At 30.1% G+C, this 13,957-nt stretch overlaps 1 long non-coding RNA gene and 1 pseudogene across 2 annotated transcripts; one reads left to right on the top strand and one right to left on the bottom strand.

Annotated features, from left to right (window-relative positions):
• Positions 1–2,367: 2,367 nt before the first annotated feature.
• Positions 2,368–4,238, top strand: LOC145074682 (alkane hydroxylase MAH1 pseudogene; annotated as a pseudogene).
• Positions 4,239–6,433: 2,195 nt separating this feature from the next.
• Positions 6,434–9,260, bottom strand: LOC145074071 (uncharacterized). 2 transcript variants are annotated; one of them, XR_013691685.1, is made up of 7 exons: positions 9,119–9,260; positions 8,164–8,723; positions 7,420–7,858; positions 7,227–7,310; positions 7,049–7,105; positions 6,826–6,883; positions 6,434–6,612 (listed from the first exon to the last, which is right to left on the bottom strand). It is a non-coding gene; the product is annotated as an uncharacterized LOC145074071 (long non-coding RNA). The 2 variants fall into 2 exon arrangements; XR_013691686.1 differs by lacking the exon at positions 6,826–6,883.
• Between the last annotated feature and the right edge of the window lie 4,697 nt (positions 9,261–13,957).

Here is a 13,957-nt window from a genome sequence, read left to right as displayed (position 1 = left end):
TGGTAGCTATGCATCTAGCTAGGAACTCTTTCCCCGACCCCGAAAATAACTATCCGACAAAAAACAATCAGACAAAAGGATGAAAGAAACTATCTGACGTGAAAAGCAAACATATTCGCATGGAAACTATTTACCGAAATTTACTATTTAGCACCGCCGCATCACGTAGGTACCCTATTAATGTGTGTGTATATATATATATATATATATATATATATATATATATATATATATATATATATATATATATATGTGTGTGTGTGTGTGTGTGTGTGTGTGAGAGAGAGAGAGAAATATATTTTTAAGACAAAGTATGGGTAGACATTAATTATATCAAGCTGCACTTAATTCACATTAGTACAAATTTTTATTACACCAATATTTTTATTACGTACTTATTGAGAAAATACATTATCTTTATATAGGATTAAGAGGAACGGTGTGTGTAAAATATATTTTTAAGACAGAAAGTATGGGTAAACCTTAATTATATCAAGTTGCACTTAATTCACATTAGTATATATTTTTATTACGTATTTATGGAGAAAATACATTATGTTTATAAAATAAAGATAGGATTAGGAGATAAAGTTGTGTGTGTGTGAAAAAATATTTTTAAGACAAAAAGTATGGATAGACCTTAATTATATCAAGCTACACTTAATTCACATTAGTACATATTTTTATTGCGTACTTATGGAGAAAATACATTATATATGTTTATAAAATAAATATAGGATTAGAAGCTAAACGTGTGTGTGTAAAATATATTTTGAAGACAGAAAGTATGGATAGACCTTAATTATATCAAGTTGCGCTTAATCCACATTAGTAGATATTTTTATTACACGAATATTTTTATTACGCATTTATGTAGAAAATACATTATGTTTATAAAATAAAGATAGGATTAGGAGCTAAAGGTTTAAAATGGTTTATTTTCATCGGGGAAATCTCCAATAAAGTTCTAAAATATTGGTCCGGTTTACGTTTTAGTCCTAAACTAACTTTTATTTATGAAAAAGTCCTAAAAACCGACAAAAGTATGCATTTTGACCCTTTTTGACCGGTTGGAACCGGCAACAAATTAATTTGTGACTATTTCATAAACTGGCCTAAAATATTCGGACTATTTCATAAAATGACCCAAAATATTGGGACTTCTGTAAAAAAAATGTTAAGACTTTTCTGCAAACAAAAACCAGATTATTATTATTATTATTATTATTATTATTATTATATTAAAAATATAAACAAGTATACTAATTTTTAAATTCATTATTATTAATATTTTTAATAATACATATAAATACACTTAAATAAAAAATATATTAAATAAATTATTTAAAGGTGTGGTGGTGATTGTAATGCTTTAAGCATTAAAATCATGAATATCTGTTTGTTTGTCCTCACTTTGTATATGATCATTTCACATTTCTTATTATTGTTTTTAATTCAAAATATTAACACTTAACAATTTAAAAGAAGTTGTCTATTGGTAAAATTGTGTATAAATAGTTTAAGATAAAAGGATTTCTCACTTTGTATATAAAAGTTCTTAAGGTAGAATGCTTTCTTTTTAAATCCAACAGATCCACAATAAATATTTATATTGGTGGCCCATATCAAAATTCGAAAATATTAATTAAAATATTTTATTTAATAGAATGTAATATGACTTGTTTTGCTTTATCATACTATATCTGTTATGTTTCCAAAAAAACCACAAAGATAAAGTAATGAAAAAGAGTAAAACACATGTTGGTAATTCAAATACTTACACACAAGACATACACGTATATCATATGCTCACTATTTGTAAACAATTTGAAAAATCAGTAGCTTCTTTTAAATTGTTAAATGTTAATATTTTTAATTAAAAAAATAATAACAAATGTGAAATAACCATATACAAAATTAGAATATACAAACAAACATTTATGATTTCAAAGCTTAAAGCATTACCATCCGCTCAACCTTCATCTTTATAAAATGTCTTTAATATTTTTTTAATTTAAATGTATTTATATGTATTATTAACAATATTAATAATAACAAATTTAAAAAATAATATACATATTTATATTTTTAATATAATAATAATTATTATTATAATAATAATAAGGTTTTGTTTGCAGAAAAACCCTAATATTTTTTGTTTTTGTAGAAAAGTCCCGATATTTTGGGTCAATTTATGAAATAGTCTTAAAATTAATTTATTACCAGTTCCAACCAGTGAAAAATGGTCAAAATGCAAACTTTTGTCGGTTTTTAGTACTTTTTCAAAAATTAATTTAGGACTAAAAGATTTCTCATTTTCTTGGTATACCACATGTGCTAGTTTTTTCCTTTAAAAGAGAGCTAACTATCTAATAGTAAACAGATTTCCCAGTATCGGCTTTCCTCCGTTACTTCGATATGCTTCTCCTTTTAGTTGTTTTGTTGGCTTCCATTGGGTTGTTTCTTTACCAAAGAAGGTCCTATCATGTCATAAATTGGGTCCTTTTTGGCATGACCCCCGATCTCATTCTAAATGCTTACCGTGTTCATGATTTCGTCACAGATCTCCTCAAACTGAGCCATGGCACTTTCATGTTTAAAGGTCCTTGGTTTACTAACATGGATATGCTCCTCACCTCCGACCCAACCAATGTTCACCACATCTTAAGCAAGAACTTCTCCAACTATCCCAAAGGTCCCGAGTTCCGTAAGATCTTTGATATCCTTGGAGATGGAATCTTCAACGCCGATCATGATTTATGGGAATTCCATAGGAAAACAAGCATGTCTCTACTCAAACACCCCGACTTCAACTCTCACTTGGAAGAAAATATCAAAAACAAGATAGAGAAAGGGCTTCTTCCTCTCCTTGAATTCGTCTCCAATAATCAACAAGAGACGGATATGCAGGAGATATTTCAGAGGTTTACTTTTGACACTATCTGTCTGTTGCTTTTAAATTATGATCCTGAAACCCTGTCTCTTCATTTACCATATAATGCATGCGAGAAGGCCTTCATGGAAGCAGAAGAATCTATTTTGTGGAGGCATTTGTTGCCGGAAAATGTTTGGAAGTTGCAACGCAGATTCAACATAGGTAAGGAGAAGAATTTAATCGAAGCTTCTAAGGCTTTTGATGAATTTATATATAAGTGTCTGTCAAGGAAAGAAAATGAGCTCAATGATTTTGAAAGAGTAGAGAAAGAGGTCGGGTTGTTAAAATACTTGATCACTAGTTTCCAAGGTCAGCATCACGGGACTTCAACGAACACAAGAACGTTTTTAAAGGACACCATACTTAATCTGATGATTGCTGGAAAAGACACCACAAGCACAGGTCTTTCTTGGTTTTTCTATCTCCTCGCCCAAAACCCTAGCACAGAGAGCAAGATCCGAGAGGAGATTGAGAAGCAAGTGGGAGGTTCAAAATGGAAATATCTTAATGCAAAAGAGTTGGATGGACTGGTTTATCTCCATGGAGGTTTATGTGAAGCATTAAGGCTCTATCCTCCAGTTGCTTTGGAGCACAAGGCACCATCAAAGGCGGACGTACTCCCAAGTGGGCATGCAGTTAATGAGCACAGTAAGATAATTCTATCGTTCTACTCAATGGGGAGAATGGAATGGATATGGGGAGAAGATTGCTTGCAGTTTAAACCGGAGAGATGGTTTTCAGAAAAAGGAGGTGTAAAGCACGAACCATCTTACAAATTTACAGCATTTCATGCTGGGCCACGAACGTGCTTGGGTAAAGAAATGGGTTTAATTCAGATGAAAATGGTGGCGACTGCAATCATTTATCATTACCATGTAGAGTTGGTTAAGGATCAAGAGGTTTGTCCAGCTGATTCTATTATACTCCAAATGAAATATGGTTTGAAGGTTAGGCTCTTTCCTATTAGAGAGATCAAAACTTGAGATTAAGAAACCTAGCACGCAGGGTTTTTGGGCATGCTTTTCATGAATTAAGTTTTTCTTTATTTAAAAGCAATAATTAAATGCAAGAATTATTTCTGATATCGTTACAGTGTTCTTGTATAATATTGTAAGTTTAAAAAATATAGTGATTGGTATTAATTGAATTATCGGTTGATACCAAACATATGTTGAAATTTAGCGGTGCACGTTTATCAAATTCAAGAGGTGGTGGGAGAGAGGATGACAAATGCTAATAAACCCACACTAATTACAAATGTTTATTTGTGTTTGTTTTTAATGGATATATTTCTTCAATTCAATCAATGGTTAAATCAATCGTAAGTAATATAAAACATGAAAACTTACTTGGATGATCTCAACCTATTTTTATATCTTTCTCGTTCTTTCTGTAATAATGACTTTATATCTAATCTAATGTCTAATGGATAGAATATACACTTAATTTTTGTTAAGATTAATTAAAGACTAGGAATGAGGTCTGGCACCCTCTCAAAAAAATATATAAATCGTTCACATTTAATACGAAACAATAATGACCACACAAGTTTGGTCCCTTTGTGTTTCCATGTTACTTCATATATCTTATCTTTATATCTTTATCTTTATTATTTTTAGTATATTATAAAATATATTTGATATTTAATTTCTTGAAATTAAGACGTACATTAATCTAAGCATTCAGTATAATTTCTATTTCTAGAAAAAAAAAAAAAAAAAAAAAACTTTGCACTTCTAAAGGTTCAAACCTCAATTAAAAAACCCCACTATAAATACGATCATAGTTCAAATTTAAAATTCACATTCCAAATAAATAATAATTGGTTTGTTAGGGAACAATTAAACGGAATCAATTAATGATACGATACTATTCAGGAAACTTTTTAGGGTTGATTATCGTTATTTCCTAATATACATGCAGTCTCTTTCATAAATACATTCATCCCCGTTTTAAAAACCCCGCCCATAACTTTGAATCTTAACAGCATTGTATGTCAATATTTTTCTCCTCTCCATCTCTCCAACCATAATCCCCACCAAATCCCCATTAGGAAGAACGTCTGTCTTTTCTATAGAAGATCTTTTGATGTGGATGAAAAATCATCCATCTGATTTACCAATAACTCTCTTTGTTGGTTGATCTTATGCTCATTCTTACCAGGTAAACACTAAGAAAAGTTCAATACCAATGTTTTTAAGTAAATTTATTTTGTTCAGCTTGTGATGTTTGATGACATGTATGGTAGCTGTTGCTTGGGAATCACAGGTCCTGCTTGATAACATGAAGAAAATCAGAAAATTCACAGTAACTATGGATGCGTTTGGTTGTGGAAAATTTTTCAGTTTTCTAGGAAAATTTTCTAAGAAAAACAGAAATTTTGAAAACACGTTTGATTCGTTCAGTTTTCCAAAATTTTCTAGGAAAATGAAAATTTTCAGTTTTCCAAATTGTATGTAAATTAGAAAAGTGATTTTTACGGTTTTCCAAAGTTTTCCAAATTTCTAAGATGGAAAATGAAAACTCTACCCGTTCCAACCAAACGCGTTTTCATTGAAAATTGAAAATGAAAACTCAACGCTATTTTCTGAAAACATTTTCATAGAAAATAAAAACAGTTTTCCACAACCAAACGCACCCTATATCTCTATGTTCTTAATTAATTCTAACATATTGCTAAATGAATTTTTTTAACATTTTTTTTGAAGATTTAAATATTAGTTTATGGCTGATCTTTCTACCAAAAGTACAAGTTTGGAAATAGAAGGAAATCATATGCAATAAAGATGTTATCTTAAATCATTTGGTTTGTGTTGTTACATTCTCTTGATAGATTTAGTGCACTCAATTTGGACATTGAAGGTTAAGTTACTAGAGTTCAGTGAGGCTTTCTTTACCCTTTGGTGAATGTGGCCAGACCTTTAAGTTGAATGTTAAGCAAAATAATTACATATGTAATGGTTTATGCTAACTATTCTTAAAACAATGTTACAAATGTTGAGTAATAAAGATGCTCAATTTAGGTTCTTTATATAGAATTAGTTTTGGAGGTAAAATAATCTTTTAGCAAGTGTTGGTTTTAATCTGTTCATTTTTTTGCTGGATGTTAAATAAATAGCTTTTGATTATATAGTTGTTTTCGTAATTTGAAAATTTTCTTTTGAATAAATTACGGGCTGTTTTATGTGTAAAAGATGAGTTTGTCTACTCCTTATTAATGAAGCCCTTGCTTATAGTATTCCATTAGATGATTAAATGATTAGTATCATATTTTCTCATCCGAGATGATTGAAAAAATAAAAATTTGTAGTTTGTTTTTTCAAGTTGATATGTTAATGAAATTATGGCATATGTTTGTTAGAACTTTCTTTCCATTTCAGTTTGTGCAATATACAACTGATTCCAATGAAAAGACCTTTAGAAAGAACTAGTGATGAAACCCCGCGCTGCGAGGATTGGAGGCCGTCGATTATTATAGAAGATTGATGTTTTTTTTGGATGTTTCATCATTTACAAAAGAGCCAAAAGAAATAGGAAAATAACAACTGAAAATTTTAACCAGCATACTCCAATGAGCATTGTCAAGAACCAACACAATGAAAAGTTGAACCTTCATCAATGGTTTTCTTAATCATGTTTAGTTACCATTGTCCAGCAGACCTTCCCTCAAGACAAACCTGCATTTTGAATGGAAAAATAAGTAAAATAAAGATTCAAGTTATAAAAGTAGAAAACATTTGAATGACTCAAGAATACACAAACAAAAATATCAGTATAAATATCCAAAAATCTTCAAACATGCAAGAAACAGGCCATTTGATTCAAAAGTAGGTTCAAACAATCAAAAATGAGAAACATGGAAGAAAGCAACAATAATCACCCCTAAGCACCTTAAATACATTTACAATTGGTTTTGATGGGTTGGCATTACACCTCGGAGGATTCAACCTAAGAACATGGTCAGCAAACGGTTTATAAATCTGAACACTTTATATTTCTGTCATTCAAGAAACCAAATTGTTGCGAGATGCTTGTACAAGGAATGTAGGTAAAAATGTCAAATGACTGAACTACCCTCATGAGAAAATGTCTGGAAAAGCTAGATTTGATTACCTGTATAAAATCGGGGACTGAAAGAAGTGGCTTGCCTCCAGCCTTCTAATTTGTAACCTGTAAAACCAAAAATTCTTCAATTTGCACAATCATGTGTAAATTGTAATAGGGAAAAACTAAACCTAAAGCACAATAACTTGTGTACTTGTATTAGAAGCATAATAAGTGCAAAGATAACCTTTGCAACTTCTGTCAAAAAATTCACACTAATAGCATTAAAGCTCAACTTCCCATCCATCTTACATATGTACACCAAAATTGGCTGTGGGAAAAAAAAAAGGTATGTAAGCTAATGAGCAACTTGAACAGCTTCAATGGAATGAATATACATGGTATGACTGGAAGAGAAGAAATGAAGAAGGAAGAATCACCTGTAATCCAACTAAGATACAATCACCAACTACCAAGAAAACATTAAGAGTTCGATGCTTCTTTGATAGTTTACTCTGATGCCTATCATGACTGGTGTAAAAGTGAGGGTGTTTTTCAGGAAAAAAACCTTTAATGGGGTCAATATCAAGTGCTTAGCCAATAAAATAAAAAAGAAACAGTCGCTTACCCGTATGGAATCAACCAACAACACTATAATTCACCAAAACTACAAACAATCAATGAAATCTGATCAAGTAATAAGAAATCATTAAATTGCTGAGGTCTAATAACCTAAAATGATTTTTAATATGGTTACCCAAGGTCTAGTAACATAAGTTGATTTAAAAAACTAATATGATGATTATAGATGATGGATGAATCAGATATAAGTAAACAAAAAAAATGTACCTTTTGTGTTGTTTCATCAAAATTGTAAACCTGCAACAAAATCAGAAATTAATTGAGTGAAAAGGTACCAATCCCACACCAGAAACTCACTATAGTTGAATATATTTATACAATAATATGGCAACATTTCGATTGTGTAATTAAAAAACTTAAATTGCTTGAAGTGATGGAAATTATTGAGCTGCTAACCAATGTTTGTTGTCAGGTTTACTGTCACTTAGGTAAGTTCATTGCAAAATATCAACAAAATATAGTCAAAGAAATAAAAAATAATAATAATAATAAAAAAAGAGTTTTTTTGCCAAACATGGAAGAGATGATTATGTTTTTCTTACTTGGTGATGAAATGGAAGCTAACACTCCATCCTTTGTAAACCTGCAAAACAACCCATATGCAACTATTAAAACTACTACATGCCTGTACGTTTATGTATGTGTGTGTGTGAGAGAGAGAGAGAGTCAATTTCAAGTGGAAAATTAGAGGGAAAGCGAAAAAGAGTAATCATCGGCCGGTATAGTTTCTATCTTTGATCCAGTTATTGGAATTCTTCTGCCTTCTCGTTTTGATCTGGTTCTAAGTCGGGGAAAACGGTCAACACCTTGATGTAGATCAAAGAGAGCGTCTTAAACATTCCTCCATGTAGCCATAATAAAACAAACATATTAACCAATAAATTATATCTAAAGTATATTTGAGAAAATTTCAGCAGATTGCCCAGAATTGGAGGAACATAAACAACTAATGAATAAGTTCATGAATAATAATTGTAATTAAATTAAAAAGAATAACGATAGATTTACCTTCGGTTCACCCAGCGCAAACATATTCTCTTCAATTTCGGAAATTTCCATGATTTACGTTGACAAAAATATGAGTTTGTTGACTTTAGATAACCTGAAATGATTAGCATACGATAGCAATTACATTTCCGTTAGCTCAGTAAGAAAAATCAAGGAAAATCATGAATATGATAGAATCACCAGATATTTTGTATTGAACCAAATAACGACGAATTGAGGGGTTGAACCAAATTTTAAAAAAAAAATAATTAAAAACAATTATATGAACTCAGAAAACAGGAAACTACATAAATTTTATCAGTAAATTACAAAAAAAAAAAAAAAAAATGAATTTGACAACAACCAATTTGGAAAAACTTGATCGGTAAATTACATCAAATAAAACCAAAAATAAACAAATACTTCAACCATTGCTAGAAATCTCTTCAATGAAGGATACAAAGAAAACATAAACAGGGTTTTCAAATTTAGTACCCAAGCATAACTGACCTTGCAAAGAAGATTCATCTGACAAAATTATATGGATGCCATTGAAGGAGAAGACGATGTGAATATGGAAGAAGTAGTTGGGCGGCGATTGTGGGCGGATGATGGAGCGGTAAGCGATGAACTGGGTGTCGGCTGAAGTCATCAGTCGGCTTGTGACCGTCCTTCCCCTTTTGTTGATGGTAGCGAAGGACAAATACCTGGGATTGGATCTTCGGTTAGACGCAGAGCATGAATCGACACTCTTGGCTTGTCGGTTTTCTTGGTTTAGGGGAAATCGCCAGCAAAGGCCGATAAGAAGTCAGAAGCGGAGATGAGGCGGTAGAGGATCCGGAAGAAAATGAAGCGGTGGAGAGGACACTGATCTAAATTGAATGGGGGTAAAAAGCCGACTCAAAAATCGATGAAAAAAGCGGTGCTTACCACATGTATGGACACCGATCTTATTCTTATTGGCCTACACGGACGTTTTAAAAAAAAAATAAAAATAAAAATCAAAGTGGTCCAATCAGAAACAACTCCTGTTCATGGTGTAGTTTAGAATTAGTATATATATAAATTATATTGCAATGTTTTGCATTTTGTCGTCACATGTCTACCTATATTCCAATATATATAATTAATTCCCACACAAACCTATCTCTATATACTTTATTTTAATATTTTTCATTCGTTTATTGGAATATGGGTTGAAACACTTATTATACAATTTGAAATTCACTAACTTTGACATAATTGTTTACAATTTGAAATTCACTAGCTTTGACATAATTGTTTACAATAAAATAACTAATTTTTTTTATTAAAACAAGAATCAAAGGTGTATTAGAGGTGTTGATGGGACGATTCGACTCGGATAGTAAAAATATTGTGTACCGTGAGCACGGAAGGGCTCCTCACATGCATTAACTTGAACCAAACCGATCTAAGCTAAACAAATACTAAATATAAAAGAACTATACATTCAAAAAAAATTGTTGACCTAGCAAGTAAAGTAAACGTGACGTTCAATCCGATCTTGAATTGTTCGACTATTGATCATCACCGGCACCACCACTCTCTTCCATCTCTACACCGAACCAAACTATTTGCACGCGCTACAAATAGTTTGTAATTATGATGTACCATGGAAATATATATACTATTTTTTTATTATTAAGTTTTTAAAAGTATTAAAATAAATATTTGAGAGGATCGATAATAGCATTTAGATGTTTGAAATTGAAAGTAGTGGATGCCCAAACTAATACAAAATGTATTATTTAATTCAATGACTATACAATATATAAACAAATAATGATAATGATATGTAATACTAATAACGATATTGAATACATAAACTTGATTCATGTGAATTACTTTAACGAAAACTATGATAAATTTTAAATAATAAATTTATTATTTATTTCTTTAAAAGGGAAATTATTATTTTTTAGAAATAACGTATCATTATGAAAAGAAAGACGATTTGATTTTGTGAAAATATGTTTTCCAAAAACGTAATTTAAAATTTTTATTTTATAAAATATTTAATTACTTTATAATGTCTATTAAAATATTGTCGATCGGCGATTGACACTTTTTATTTTAGTAATTTTTATTTAATAACAAATTGACGAATCTCCTTTCCTAATAAATAAGAGCTTTATTGCTACCTTGCAATCTCTAAACCCCTCCCAATCAATTTTTTCCGCTTAACTCTGTAAAGTGAAATACCAACACTGCCCTTGTCCGATGTTTCTTCATCTCGGGAAAATCAAAATCAACATTCAAACTGTTCCAAATTAATTCGGTTACGTTTTCCCCTAATCTTCAGTATCAATCATTTTCTTTCTTTCTTTTTCTCCTGCTTCCAACGACCTTAATGGTGAAACCTTCACCCACTGAATCAGGTATACTAGGCCTTATGTTGAATTGCGATTACTCCCTCATCAATGGTGAAGAGGACGCTCATATGCCCTCCAGCGCCACAATTTCCGTTCGGGTAAACATCGATCTTCTTTGCGCAACTTTACTCATCTAGGTTAAGTTGTTACTCCCACATCTTATTACGCCCAGACACACCGACGACGACGTTCTACCTCCGGCCACAGGGTTCGATTTATGATTTCAACTTCGATTTTTGACTTTGCATGTTCGATTTTTCAAGCTTTATCTTCGATTCCAACTTAATTAGGTTTATTGAATACAAATTGAACTTTCATCTTCAATCTATCTATCTGAATACGTATTTCATAGCTTGAATGAACAATCTGGGTGTTTTTGTAAGTGTTGTTTCTCAGATTTGACGCCATTCTTCTGAGTATTTTGCTTTGGTTATTTATTTATTTTGAAATTTCGAATAAAAGATGTTTAACAAGAAAATGCATAGATTTTTTCTTTGTGCTTTTATTCTTGGTTCCAAGGTTGATATGTGTGTTTTTGCCATTTTGTTGCATAAATGAGGTCATTTTTTCCAAAGTTTTCAAAATATGAAGAACGTGTTCTTTATCCGCTTGAAAAAACTTTTTCTTTCTATCAAAGACTCATATACTTCTATGCCACATGATAACATACTATGTTAACTTTATGTTTGTAGGGGTAAAATTTAAATATTTGATTTTTTTTATATCTTTGATTTGATTTACTTTTAGTGTAGATTGTTAATGTGGAATATGAAAGACATGCGGCTTGAGAATGAAATTTCCATTTTATGGACTAACCCTTTTATAGGGGGTGTGTTGCTTTATTTTATTTGGAGATTTCATTACTCAGCAATATATCGTTTGGTTTGAAGTGAGATGTTTAGTTTTAAATATTCACCACCACCACCTTACATAGTGTTCATATTTAAATGAATTAAATGTTTAAGATTACAATATATATATATATATATATATATATATATATATATATATATATATATATATATATATATATATATATATATATATATATATATTTCATGATAGATGTTTAAGAAATTGCTTTAGGATATTTGGATTTATCTTACTGAGTTGTTTTTTATAAAATTCATATTTATTTTTCAGCTAAAGATAGAGATCAATCGACATGCAACATTAGAAATATGGTAAACTAAGATCTAATTTCCCTCATATCGATTCAAACATATATATATATATATATATATATATATATATATATATATATATATATATTTCATGATAGATGTTTAAGAAATTGCTTTAGGATATTTGGATTTATCTTACTGAGTTGTTTTTTTTATAAAATTCATATTTATTTTTCAGCTAAAGATAGAGATCAATCGACATGCAACATTAGAAATATGATAAACTAAGATCTAATTTCCCTCATATCAATTCAAACATATTGGAAACTTTCATTTATAGCCTTCTTTTATGTAAAAATTTTAGAATTTTGAACATAGGCATGAAAATTATATATATATATATATATATATATATATATATATATATATATATATATATATATATATTATTTTCTAGCATTCTGTTTTCTTGAAACTGTCATTTATAGCATTCTACTTTGTAAAATGGTATCTTTTCGAGGATTCCAAACATTGAGTGGATTTTAAAAAAAAATAAAAATAAAAAAATAAAATAAAACCATCTTTTATAGTATTCCACTTTTCTTAAACTATTATTTATAGCATTCTACTTTGTAAAAATATCATTTTTTTTAACATTTCCAACATCAAAGGAGTAGAGAAAAATTTTGTAGTTGAAAAATAGAAAGTAAAGAACATTTTATATTTATGAATCTTGGAATAAAAAATTGTTTGTATTGGAATGTTGTATAAAAGAAGTTTTTGCAAATTTTTGATAATCACTTAATTTTTGTGGATAGACTTAGATTTTTGGTTGATTTTATCTTAAAATCAAAGTAAATTGTTTACTATGATGACCATAACTTTTTTTTTCTTTTATTCATCCCTTTAGACTCATAAGGTTATTGGATGAGAGTTATAAGAGTATAATTGCTCATGGAGTTTGTTAGTCTCAGATTCTTAGTCACACACATGAAGCAGCTTCAACCAGAGATGCAATGTAAGTTTCTGGAGTCGAGGGCATTTACGTCTTTTGCACATTACAAACAATGGAGTTAGCCAACATGAATAGGTTACTTTTCCGCCCTGAACATGTGTGAATGTGATTATAATAATAACATTGTTAGGGTCGTAAAGTACTTTTGTATATAAGTTGTAACATGTATATTTCTCAGGTTGGTATGACTAAGACTGATGTTGTTGTCCAAACATTATCAAAAATAAATTCGGTTATGGTTCTTGAGGTAATATTTGAACAAAACTAATAAGATCATGTATATTTTTTTTTGTAAGTTGTGACTTACTTTCACTGTCTTATTTGTTTAATATTTTCAGAGTTTTTCATTCCTTGCAATTATTCTCTTAAAATCAACAAGAAATCATCAACAAATATTATAAATAAGGATGCATAAAATCAAGGACAAATGTAGACATATTTCATGTTACATGGCAGGAAATCAATAACAAATCATATCCAAAATTGAAGGCGGTACGCAGTGGATTAATACACCAAGCTAATTGCCATCAACTACACCAGGGCTTATTTGATTTCAGGTTAGTATGCCTTTTGATTTTAATGTCTTCTTCTCCCAGTGCTCATTTATGTACATTATTTATTGATTTTATAAATTATACACTACTCACTGCGTTACGTATACACTGTTTGAGTCAAAACATAAGAGTTGGAGTAAGGCTTTGTTAATACAGAGTTTGTGGAATATAGACCTCTATCCTTATCTACCTAAATATAGGTAAGCTATCCAATTCATCTTTAAATTGCATTAAGAATGTAAACCCATCATCAAGAATAAAGT

Source organism: Lactuca serriola, chromosome 9 (genome assembly GCF_051521515.1).
Source record: "Lactuca serriola cultivar US96UC23 chromosome 9, Lser_US96UC23_V15, whole genome shotgun sequence".
Taxonomy (NCBI): domain Eukaryota; kingdom Viridiplantae; phylum Streptophyta; class Magnoliopsida; order Asterales; family Asteraceae; genus Lactuca; species Lactuca serriola.
Note: the sequence above shows the minus strand (reverse complement) of the source record. Positions and strands in the feature narration are given on the sequence as shown.